Consider the following 12,770-nt stretch of genomic DNA (forward strand, 5'->3'; position numbering starts at 1 on the left):
TTCAGTGCTGCTCAATCAAAAGAAAGGTCCAACTCTGTTAGTTGAATGCACAGAACAGAAAGAAGTTTCACAGAATGCTTCTGTGTAGTTTTTATTTGAAGTAAGTCCTTTTTACACTATAGGACCCCAGGCGCTATGTTTGTCCAATTGCAGTCTCTACAGAAAGAGTGTTTCTGTGCTACTCTATCAAAAGTAGATTCAACTGAGTTAGTTGAATGCACAGAAGAGAAAAAAGTTTCACAGAATGCTTCTGTGTAGTTTTTATTTGTAGATATTCTTTTTTGCTGTATAGGCCCCTTAGTGCTATGAATGTCCAATTGCTGTTTCTACAGAAAGAGTGTTTCAGAATTGCTCAATCAAAAGTAAGCTTCAACTCTGTTACTTGAATGCACAGAACAGAAAGAAGTTTCACTGAATGCTTCTGTGTAGTTTTTGTTTGTAGTTATTCCTTTTTCCAGCAGAGGCTCCTTACTGCTACGAATGTTCAATCGCAGTTTCTACAGAAAGAGTTTTTCAGAACTGCTCAATCAATAGTAATGTTCAACTCTATTAGTAGAATGCACAGAACAGAAAGAAGTTTCGCAGAATGCTTCTGAGTAGTTTTTAGTTGAAGATATCCCTTTTTCCACTATAAGCCCTGTGGAGCTCAGAATGTCCAGTTGCAGTTTCTACAGAAAGAGTGTTTCAGAGCTGCTCTATCAAAAGTAATGTTCAACTCTGTTAGTTGAATGCACAGAACAGAAAGAAGTTTCGGAGAATGCTTCTGTGTAGTTTTTATTTGAAGATATTCCTTTTTCCACTATAGGCCCCTTAGGGTTCCAAATGTCCACTTGCAGTTTCTTCAGAAAGAACGTCTCAGAACTGCTCAATCAAAAGTAAAGTTCAACTCTGTTAGTTGAATGCAAAGAACAGAAATAAGTTTCACAGAATGCTTCTTTGTAGTATTTATTTGAAGATATTCCTTTTTCCACTATAAGCCAATTAGAGCACTGTATGTCCAGTTGCATTTTCCACAGAAAGAGTGTTTCAGAACTGCTCTGTCAAAAGTAATATTCATATCTGTTAGTTGAATGCACAGAACAGAAAGAAATTTCGCAGAATGCTTCAGTGCAGTTTTTATTTGAAGATATTCCTTTTTCCACTGTAGACCCCTTAGGGTTCCTAATGTCCACTTGCAGTTTCTTCAGAAAGAGCGTCTCAGAACTGCTCAATCAAAAGTAAAGTTCAACTCTGTTAGTTGAATGCAAAGAACAGAAATAAGTTTCACAGAATGCTTCTGTGTAGTTTTTATTTGAAGATATTCCTTTTTCCACTTTAAGACCATTAGCACTCTGTATGTCCAGTTGCAGTTTCCACAGAAAGAGTGTTTCAGAACTGATCAATCAAAAGCAATATTTATCTCTGTTTGTTGAATGCAGAGAACAGAAAGGAGTTTCACAGAATGCTTCTGTGTAGTTTTTATTTGAAGTAAGTGTTTTTTACACTATAGGCCCCCATGCGCTATGACTGTCCACTTGCGGTTTGTACAGAAAGAGTGATTCTGTGCTGCTCTATCAAAAGTAGGTTCAACTCTGTTAGTTGAATGCAGAGAAGAGAAAGAAGTTTCACAGAATGCTTCTGTGTAGTTTTTATTTGAAGATATTCCTTTTTCCACTATAAGCCCGATAGCGCTCTGATTGTCCCCTTGTAGTTTCTACAGAAACAGTGTTTCAGAACTGTTCAATCAAAACAAGCTTCAAATCTGTTAGTTGAATGGAAAGAACAGAAATAAGTTTCACAGAATGCTTCTGTGTAGTTTTTATTTGAAGATATCCTTTTTCCACTATAAGCCCATTAGTGCTCTGTATGTCCACTTGCAGTTTCCACAGAAAGAGTGTTTCAGAACTGCTCTATCAAAGCAATATTCATCTCTGTTAGCTGAATGCACAGAACAGAAAGAAGTTTCACAGAATGCTTCTGTGTAGTTTCTCTTTGAAGATATTCCTTTTTCCACTATACTCCCCTTAGGGCTCCGAATGTCCACTTGCAGTTTCTACAGAAACAGTGTTTCAGAACTCTTCAATCAAAAGTAAGCTTCAACTCTGTTAGTTGAAAGCACAGAAAAGAAAGAAGTTCCGCAGAATGCTTCTGAGCAGTTTTTATTTGAAGATATTTCTTTTTCCACTATAAGCCCAATAGTGCTCTGAGTGTCCACTTGTAGTTTCTACAGAAACAGTGTTTCAGAACTGCTCTATCAAAAGTAATATTCAACTCTGTTACTTGAATGCACAGAACAGAAAGTAGTTTCGCAGAATGCTTCTGTGTAGTTTTTATTTGAAAATATTCCTTTTTCTACTATAGGACCCTTAGGGCTCCGAATGTCCACTTACAGTTTCTACAGAAACAGTGTTTGAGAACTGCTCAATCAAAAGAAAGCTTCAACTCTGTTAGTTGAATTCACAGAACAGAAAGCAGTTTCATAAAATGCTTCTGTGTAGTTTTTATTTGAAGATATTCCTTTTGCCACTATAGTCCTCTTGGGGCTCCGAATATGCACTTGAAGTTTCCACAGAAACTGTGTTTCAGAACTGCTCAATCAAAAGTAAGCTTCAACTCTGTTAGTTGAACGCACTGAACAAAAAGTACTTTCACAGAATGCTTCTGTGTAGTTTTTATTTGAAGACATTTCATTTTCCACTGTAGGCCTCTTAGCGGTATGAAGGTCCACTTGCAGTTTCTAATGAAAGAGTGTTTCAGTGCTGCTCAATCAAAACAAAGTTCCAACTCTGTTAGTTGAATGCACAGAACAGAAAGAAGTTTCACAGAATGCTTCTGTGTAGTTTTTATTTGAAGTAAGTCCTTTTTACACTATATCCCCCATGCGCTATGATTGTCCACTTGCAGTTTCTACAGAAAGAGTGTTTCTGTGCTGCTCTATCAAAAGTAGGTTCAACTCTGTTAGTTGAATGCACAGAAGACAAAGAAGTTTCACAGAATGCCTCTGTGTAGTTTTTATTTGTAGATATCCTTTTTTGCTGTATAGGCCCCTTAGCGCTATGAATGTCCAATTGCAGTTTCTACAGAAAGAGTGTTTCAGAATTGCTCAATCAAAAGTTAGCTTCAACTCTGCTACTTGAATGCACAGAACAGAAAGTAGTTTCACTGAATGCTTCTGTGTAGTTTTTTTTTGTAGTTATTCTTTTTTCCACCATAGGCTCCTTTGTGCTACGAATGTCCACTTGCAGTTTCTACAGAAAGAGTGTTTCAGAACTGCTCAATCAATAGTAATGTTCAACTCTGTTAGTTGAATGCACAGAACAGAAAGAAGTTTCGCAGAAAGCTTCTGAGTAGTTTTTAGTTGAAGATATCCCTTTTTCCACTATAAGCCCCTTAGAGCTCTGAATGTACAGTTGCAGTTTTTACAGAAAGAGTGTTTCAGAACTGCTCTATCAAAAGTAATGTTCAACTCTGTTAGTTGAATGCACAGAACACAAAGAAGTTTAGGAGAATGCTTCTGTGTAGTTTTTATTTGAAGATATTCCTTTTTCCACTATAGGCCCCTTAGGGTTCCTAATGTCCACTTGCTGTTTCTACAGAAAGAGCGTCTCAGAACTGCTCAATCAATAGTATGCTTCAACTCTGTTAGTTGAATTCAAAGAACAGAAAGAAGTTTCACAGAATGCTTCTGTGCAGTTTTTATTTCAAGATATCCCTTTTTCCACTATAAGCCCCATAGAGCTCTGAATGTCCAGTTGCAGTTTCCACAGAAAGTCTTTCAGAACTGCTCTATCAAAAGCAGTATTCATCTCTGTTAGTTGAATGCACAGAACAGAAAGAAGTTTCACAGAATGCTTCTGTGTAGTTTTTATTTGAAGATATTCCTTTTTCCACTATAAGCCCGATAGCACTCTGAGTGTCCCCTTGTAGTTTCTACAGAAACAGTGTTTCAGAACTGCTCTATCAAAAGTAATATTCAACTCTGTTACTTGAATGCACAGAACAGAGAGAAGTTTCGCAGAATGCTTCTGTGTAGTTTTTATTTGAAGATATTCCTTTTTCAACTATAGGACCCTTAGGGCTCCGAATTTCCACTTATCGTTTCTACAGAAACAATGTTTCAGAACTGTTCAATCAAAAGTAAGCTTCAACTCTGTTAGTTGAATGCAAAGAACAGAAATAAGTTTCACAAAATGCTTCTGTGCAGTTTTTATTTGAAGATATTCCTTTTTCCACTATAAGCCCATTAGCGCTCTGTATGTCCAGTTGCAGTTTCCACAGAAAGAGTGTTTCAGAACTGCTCTATCAAAAGCAATATTCATCTCTGTTAGCTGAATGCACAGAACAGAAAGAAGTTTCACAGAATGCTTCTGTGTAGTTTTTATTTGAAGATATTCCTTTTTCCACTATATTAACCTTAGGGCTCCAAATGTCCACTTACAGTTTCTACAGAAACAATGTTTCAGAACTGTTCTATCAAAAGTAAGCGTCAACTCTGTTAGTTGAATTCACAGAACAGAAAGCAGTTTCATAAAATGCTTCTGTGTAGTTTTTATTTGAAGATATTTCTTTTGCCACTAGAGTCCTCTTGGGGCTCCGAATGTCCGCTTGAAGTTTCCACAGAAACTGTGTTTCAGAACTGCTCAATCAAAAGTAAGCTTCAACTCTGTTAGTTGAATGCACTGAACAGAAAGTACTATCACAGAATGCTTCTGTGTAGTTTTTATTTGAAGACATTACATTTTCCACTGTATACCTCTTAGCGCTATGAATGTCCACTTGCAGTTTCTAATGAAAGAGTGTTTCCGTTGTGCTCAATCAAAAGAAAGGTCCAACTCTGTTAGTTGAATGCACAGAACAGAAAGAAGTTTCACACAATGCTTCTGTGTAGTTTTTATATGAAGTAAGTCCTTTTTACACTATAGGACCCCATGCGCTATTTTTGTCCAAATGAAGTCTCTACAGAAAGAGTGTTTCTGTGCTACTCTATCAAAGGTAGGTTCAACTGAGTTAGTTGAATGCACAGAAGAGAAAAAAGGTTCACAGAATGCTTCTGTGTACTTTTTATTTGTAGATATTCTTTTCTGCTGTATAGGCCCCTTAGTGCTATGAATGTCCAATTGCAGTTTCTACAGAAAGAGTGTTTCAGAATTGCTCAATCAAAAGTAAGCTTCAACTTTGTTACTTGAATGCACAGAACAGAAAGAAGTTTCACTGAATGCTTCTGTGTAGTTTTTGTTTGTAGTTATTCCTTTTTCCAGCAGAGGCTCCTTAGTGCTACGAATGTTCAATTGCCGTTTCTACAGAAAGAGTGTTTCAGAACTGCTCAATCAATAGTAATGTTCAACTCTGTTAGTAGAATGCACAGAACAGAAAGAAGTTTCGCAGAATGCTTCTGAGTAGTTTTCAGTTGAAGATATCCCTTTTTCCACTATAAGCCCCGTAGAGCTCAGAATGTCCAGTTGCAGTTGCTAGAGAAAGAGTGTTTCAGAACTGCTCTATCAAAAGTAAAGTTCAACTCTGTTAGTTGAATGCACAGAACAGAAAGAAGTTTCGGAGAATGCTTCTGTGTAGTTTTTATTTGAAGATATTCATTTTTCCACTATAGGCCCCTTAGGGTTCCAAATGTCCACTTGCAGTTTCTTCAGAAAGAACGTCTCAGAACTGCTCAATCAAAAGTAAAGTTCAACTATGTTAGTTGAATGCAAAGAACAGAAATAAGTTTCACAGAATGCTTCTTTGTAGTATTTCTTTGAAGATATTCCTTTTTCCACTAAAAGTCAATTAGAGCACTGTATGTCCAGTTGCATTTTCCACAGAAAGAGTGTTTCAGAACTGCTCTGTCAAAAGTAATATTCATATCTGTTAGTTGAATGCACACAACAGAAAGAAATTTCGCAGAATGCTTCAGTGTAGTTTTTATTTGAAGATATTCCTTTTCCACTGTAGACCCCTTGGGGATCAATATGTCCACTTGCAGTTTCTTCAGAAAGAGCGTCTCAGAACTGCTCAATCAAAAGTAAAGTTCAACTCTGTTAGTTGAATGCAAAGAACAGAATTAAGTTTCACAGAATGCTTCTGTGTAGTTTTTATTTGTAGATATTCTTTTTTGCTCTATAGGCCCCTTAGCGCTATGAATGTCCAATTGCAGTTTCTACAGAAAGAGTGTTTCAGAATTGCTCAATCAAAAGTTAGCTTCAACTCTGTTACTTGAATGCACAGAACAGAAAGTAGTATAACTGAATGCTTCTGTGTAGTTTTTGTTTGTAGTTATTCCTTTTTCCAGCATAGGCTCCTTTGTGCTACGAATGTCCACTTGCAGTTTCTACAGAAAGAGTGTTTCAGAACTGCTCAATCAATAGTAATGTTCAACTCTGTTAGTTGAATGCACAGAACAGAATGAAGTTTCGCAGAAAGCTTCTGAGTAGTTTTTAGTTGAAGATATCCCTTTTTCCACTATAAGCCCCATAGAGCTCTGAATGTCCAGTTGCAGTTTTTACAGAAAGAGTGTTTCAGAACTGCTCTATCAAAAGTAATGTTCAACTCTGTTAGTTGAATGCACAGAACAGAAAGAAGTTTAGGAGAATGCTTCTGTGTAGTTTTTATTTGAAGATATTCCTTTTTCCACTATAGGCCCCTTAGGGTTCCAAATGTCCACTTGCTGTTTCTACAAAAAGAGCGTCTCAGAACTGCTCAATCAATAAAAAGCTTCAACTCTGTTAGTTGAATGCAAAGAACAGAAATAAGTTTCACAGAATGCTTCTGTGTAGTTTTTAATTGAAGATATTCCTTTTTCCACTGTAGACCCCTTAGGGTTCTAATGTCCACTTGCAGTTTCTTCAGAAAGAGCGTCTCAGAACTGCTCAATCAAAAGTAAATTTCAACTCCGTTAGTTGAATGCAAAGAACAGAAATAAGTTTCACAGAATGCTTCTGTGTAGTTTTTATTTGAAGATATTCCTTTTTCCACTATAAGACCATTAGCGCTCTGTATGTCCAGTTGCAGTTTCCACAGAAAGTCTTTCAGAACTGCTCTATCAAAAGCAATATTCACCTCTGTTAGTTGAATGCACAGAACAGAAAGAAGTTTCACAGAATGCATCTGTGTAGTTTTTATTTGAAGATATTCCTTTTTCCACTATAAGCCCGATAGCACTCTGAGTGTCCCCTTGTAGTTTCTACAGAAACAGTGTTTCAGAACTGCTCTATCAAAAGTAATATTCAACTCTGTTACTTGAATGCACAGAACAGAGAGAAGTTTCGCAGAATGCTTCTGTGTAGTTTTTATTTGAAGATATTCCTTTTTCCACTATAGGACACTTAGGGCTCCGAATTTCCACTTATCGTTTCTACAGAAACAATGTTTCAGAACTGTTCAATCAAAAGTAAGCTTCAACACTGTTAGTTGAATGCAAAGAACAGAAATAAGTTTCACAGAATGCTTCTGTGCAGTTTTTATTTGAAGATATTCCTTTTTCCACTATAAGCCCATTAGCGCTCTGTATGTCCAGTTGCAGTTTCCACAGAAAGAGTGTTTCAGGACTGCTCTATCAAAAGCAATATTCATCTCTGTTATTTGAATGCACAGAACAGAAAGAAGTTTCACAGAATGCTTCTGTGTAGTTTTTATTTGAAGATATTCCTTTTTCCACTATAGGACCCTTAGGGCTCCGAATGTCCACTTACAGTTTCTACAGAAACAATGTTTCAGAACTGTTCTATCAAAAGTAAGCGTCAACTCTGTTAGTTGAATTCACAGAAGAGAAAGCAGTTTCATAAAATGCTTCTCTGTAGTTTTTATTTGAAGATATTCCTTTTTCCACTATAGGACCCTTAGGGCTCCGAATGTCCACTTACAGTTTCTACAGAAACCATGTTTCAGAACTGTTCTATCGAAAGTAAGCAATAACTCTGTTAGTTGAATTCACAGAACAGAAAGCAGTTTCATAAAATTCTTCTGTGTAGTATTTATTTGAAGATATTCCTTTTGCCACTAGAGTCCTCTTGGGGCTCCGAATGTCCACTTGCAGTTTCCACAGAAACTGTGTTTCAGAACTGCTCAATCAAAAGTAAGCTTCAACTCTGTTAGTTGAATGCACTGAACAAAAAGTACTATCACAGAATGCTTCTGTGTAGTTTTTATTTGAAGACATTACATTTTCCACTGTAGGCCTCTTAGCGCTATGAATGTCCACTTGCAGTTTCTAATGAAAGAGTGTTTCCGTTGTGCTCAATCAAAAGAAAGTCCAACTCTGTTAGTTGAATGCACAGAACAGAAAGAAGTTTCACAGAATGCTTCTGTGTAGTTTTTATTTGAAGTAAGTCCTTTTTACACTATAGGACCCCATGCGCTATATTTGTCCAATTGCAGTCTCTACAGAAAGAGTGTTTCTGTGCTACTCTATCAAAAGTAGGTTCAACTGAGTTAGTTGAATGCACAGAAGAGAAAGAAGTTTCACAGAATGCTTCTGTGTAGTTTTTATTTGTAGATATTCTTTTTTGCTCTATAGGCCCCTTAGTGCTATGAATGTCTAATTGCAGTTTCTACAGAAAGAGTGTTTCAGAATTGCTCAATCAAAAGTAAGCTTCAACTCTGTTACTTGAATGCACAGAACAGAAAGAAGTTTCACTGAATGCTTCTGTGTAGTTTTTGTTTGTAGTTATTTCTTTTTCCTGCAGAGGCTCCTTACTGCTACGAATGTTCAATTGCAGTTTCTACAGAAAGAGTGTTTCAGAACTGCTCAATCAATAGTAATGTTCAACTCTGTTAGTAGAATGCACAGAACAGAAAGAAGTTTCGCAGAATGCTTCTGAGTAGTTTTTAGTTGAAGATATCCCTTTTTCCACTATAAGCCCCGTAGAGCTCAGAATGTCCAGTTGCAGTTGCTAGAGAAAGAGAGTTTCAGAGCTGCTCTATCAAAAGTAAAGTTCAACTCTGTTAGTTGAATGCACAGAACAGAAAGAAGTTTCGGAGAATGCTTCTGTGTAGTTTTTATTTGAGGATATTCCTTTTTCCACTATAGGCCCCTTAGGGTTCCAAATGTCCACTTGCAGTTTCTTCAGAAAGAACGTCTCAGAACTGCTCAATCAAAAGTAAAGTTCAACTCTGTTAGTTGAATGCAAAGAACAGAAATAAGTTTCACAGAATGCTTCTTTGTAGTATTTTTTGAAGATATTCCTTTTTCCACTATAAGCCAATTAGAGCACTGTATGTCCAGTTGCATTTTCCACAGAAAGAGTGTTTCAGAACTGCTCTGTCAAAAGTAATATTCATATCTGTTAGTTGAATGCACAGAACAGAAAGAAATTTCGCAGAATGCTTCAGTGTAGTTTTTATTTGAAGATATTCCTTTTTCCAATGTAGACCCCTTAGGGTTCCAAATGTCCACTTGCAGTTTCTTCAGAAAGAGCGTCTCAGAACTGCTCAATCAAAAGTAAAGTTCAACTCTGTTAGTTGAATGCAAAGAACAGAAATAAGTTTCACAGAATGCTTCTGTGTAGTTTTTATTTGAAGATATTCCTTTTTCCACTTTAAGACCATTAACACTATGTATGTCCAGTTGCAGTTTCCACAGAAAGAGTGTTTCAGAACTGATCTATCAAAAGCAATACTCATCTCTGTTAGTTGAATGCACAGAACAGAAAGGAGTTTCACAGAATGCTTCTGTGTAGTTTTTATTTGAAGTAAGTGTTTTTTACACTATAGGCCCCCATGCGCTATGACTGTCCACTTGCGGTTTGTACAGAAAGAGTGATTCTGTGCTGCTCTATCAAAAGTAGGTTCAACTCTGTTAGTTGAATGCAGAGAAGAGAAAGAAGTTTCACAGAATGCTTCTGTGTAGTTTTTATTTGAAGATATTCCTTTTTCCACTATAAGCCCGATAGCGCTCTGAGTGTCCCCTTGTAGTTTCTACAGAAACAGTGTTTCAGAACTGTTCAATCAAAACAAGCTTCAAATCTGTTTCTTGAATGGAAAGAACAGAAATAAGTTTCACAGAATGCTTCTGTGTAGTTTTTATTTGAAGATATTCTTTTTCCACTATAAGCCCATTAGCGCTCTGTATGTCCACTTGCAGTTTCCACAGAAAGAGTGTTTCAGAACTGCTCTATCAAAGCAATATTCATCTCTGTTAGTTGAATGCACAGAACAGAAAGAAGTTTCACAGAATGCTTCTGTGTAGTTTTTTTTTGAAGTAAGTCCTTTTTACACTATAGGCCCCCATGCGCTATGATTGTCCACTTGCAGTTTCTACAGAAAGAGTGTTTCAGAACTCCTCAATCAATAGTAATGTTCAACTCTGTTAGTTGAATGCACAGAACAGAAAGAAGTTTCGCAGAATGCTTCTGAGTAGTTTTTAGTTGAAGATATCCCTTTTTCCACTATAAGCCCCGTAGAGCTCTGAATGTCCAGTTGCAGTTTCTACAGAAAGAGCGTCTCAGAACTGCTCAATCAAAAGTAAAGTTCAACTCTGTTAGTTGAATGCAAAGAACAGAAATAAGTTTCACAGAATGCTTCTTTGTAGTTTTTATTTGAAGATATTCTTTTTTCCACTATAAGCCAATTAGAGCTCTGTATGTCCAGTTGCATTTTCCACAGAAAGGGTGTTTCAGCACTGCTCTATCAAAAGTAATATTCATCTCTGTTAGTTGAATGCACAGAACAGAAAGAAATTTCGCAGAATGCTTCAGTGTAGTTTTTATTTGAAGATATTCTTTTTCCACTATAGGCCCCTTAGGGCTCCGAATGTCCACTTGCAGTTTCTACAGAAACAGTGTTTCAGAACTGTTCAATCACAAGAAAGCTTCAACTCTGTTAGTTGAATGCACAGAACAGAAAGAAGTTTCGCACAATGCTTCTGAGTAGTTTTAATTAGAAGATATTCTTTTTTCCACTCTAAGCCCAATAGCGCTCTGAGTGTCCAGTTGTAGTTTCTACAGAAACAGTCTTTCAGAACTGCTCTACCAAAAGTAATATTCAACTCTGTTACTTCAATGCACAAAACACAAAGAAGTTTCGCAGAATGCTTCTGTGTAGTTTTTATTTGAAGATATTCCATTTTCCTCTATAGGAGCCTTAGGGCTCAGAATGTCCACTTACACTTTCTACTGAAACGGTGTTTCAGAACTTCTCAATCAAAAGTAAGCTTCAACTATATTAGTTGTATTCACAGAACAGAAAGCAATTTCAAAAAATCCTTCTGTGTAGTTTTTATTTGAGGATATTACTTTTGCCACTATAGTCCTCTTGGGACTCCGAATATCCACTTGCAGATTCCACAGAAACTGTGTTTCAGAACTGCTCAATCAAAAGTAAGCTTCAACTCTCTTAGTTGAACGTACTGAACAAAAAGTACTTTCACAGAATGCTTCTGTGTAGTTTTTATCTGAAGATATTTCATTTTCCACTGTAGGCCTCTTAGCGGTATGAATGTCCACTTGCAGTTTCTAATGAAAGAGTGTTTCAGTGCTGCTCAATCAAAACAAAGTTCCAACTCTGTTAGTTGAATGCACAGAACAGAAAGAAGTTTCACAGAATGCTTCTGTGTAGTTTTTATATGAAGTAAGTCCTTTTTACACTATAGGCCCCCATGCGCTATGATTGCCCACTTGCAGTTTCTACAGAAAGAGTGTTTCTGTGCTGCTCTCTCAAAAGGTGGTTCAACTCTGTTAGTTGAATGCACAGAAGAGAAAGAAGTTTCACAGAATGCTTCTGTGCAGTTTTTATTTGTAGATATTCTTTTTTGCTGTATAGGCCCCTTAGCGCTATGAATGTCCAATTGCAGTTTCTACAGAAAGAGTGTTTCAGAATTGCTCAATCAAAAGTTAGCTTCAACTCTGTTACTTGAATGCACAGAACAGAAAGTAGTTTCACTGAATGCTTCTGTGTAGTTTTTGTTTGTAGTTATTCCTTTTCCAGCATAGGCTCCTTTGTGCTACGAATGTCCAATTGAAGTTTCTACAGAAAGAGTGTTTCAGAACTGCTCAATCAATAGTAATGTTCAACTCTGTTAGTTGAATGCACAGAACAGAAAGAAGTTTCGCAGAAAGCTTCTGAGTAGTTTTTAGTTGAAGATATCCCTTTTTCCACTATAAGCCCCATAGAGCTCTGAATGTCCAGTTGCAGTTTTTTCAGAAAGAGTGTTTCAGAACTGCTCTATCAAAAGTAATGTTCAACTCTGTTAGTTGAATGCAAAGAACAGAAATAAGTTTCACAGAATGCTTCTGTGCAGTTTTTATTTGAAGATATTCCTTTTTCCACTATAAGCCCATTAGCGCTCTGTATGTCCAGTTGCAGTATCCACAGAAAGAGTGTTTCAGAACTGCTCTATCAAAAGCAATATTCATCTCTGTTAATTGAATGCACAGAAGAGAAAGAAGTTTCACAGAATGCTTCTGTGTAGTTTTTATTTGAAGTAAGTCCTTTTTACACTATAGGCCCCCAGGCGCTATGATTGTCCGCTTGCGGTTTGTACAGAAAGAGTGTTTCTGTGCTGCTCTATCAAAAGTAAGTTCAACTCTGTTAGTTGAATGCACAGAAGAGAAAGAAGTTTCACAGAATGCTTCTGTGTAGTTTTTATTTGAAGATATTCCTTTTTCCACTATAAGCCCGATAGCGCTCTGCCTGTCCCCTTGTAGTTTCTACAGAAACAGTGTTTCAGAACTGCTCTATCAAAAGTCATATTCAAATCTGTTACTTGAATGCACAGAACAGAAAGAATTTTCGCAGAATGCTTCTGTGTAGTTTTTATTTGAAGATATTCCTTTTTCCACTATAGGACCCTTAGGGCTCCGAAT

Source organism: Symphalangus syndactylus, chromosome 23 (assembly GCF_028878055.3).
Source record: "Symphalangus syndactylus isolate Jambi chromosome 23, NHGRI_mSymSyn1-v2.1_pri, whole genome shotgun sequence".
NCBI classification, from domain to species: domain Eukaryota; kingdom Metazoa; phylum Chordata; class Mammalia; order Primates; family Hylobatidae; genus Symphalangus; species Symphalangus syndactylus.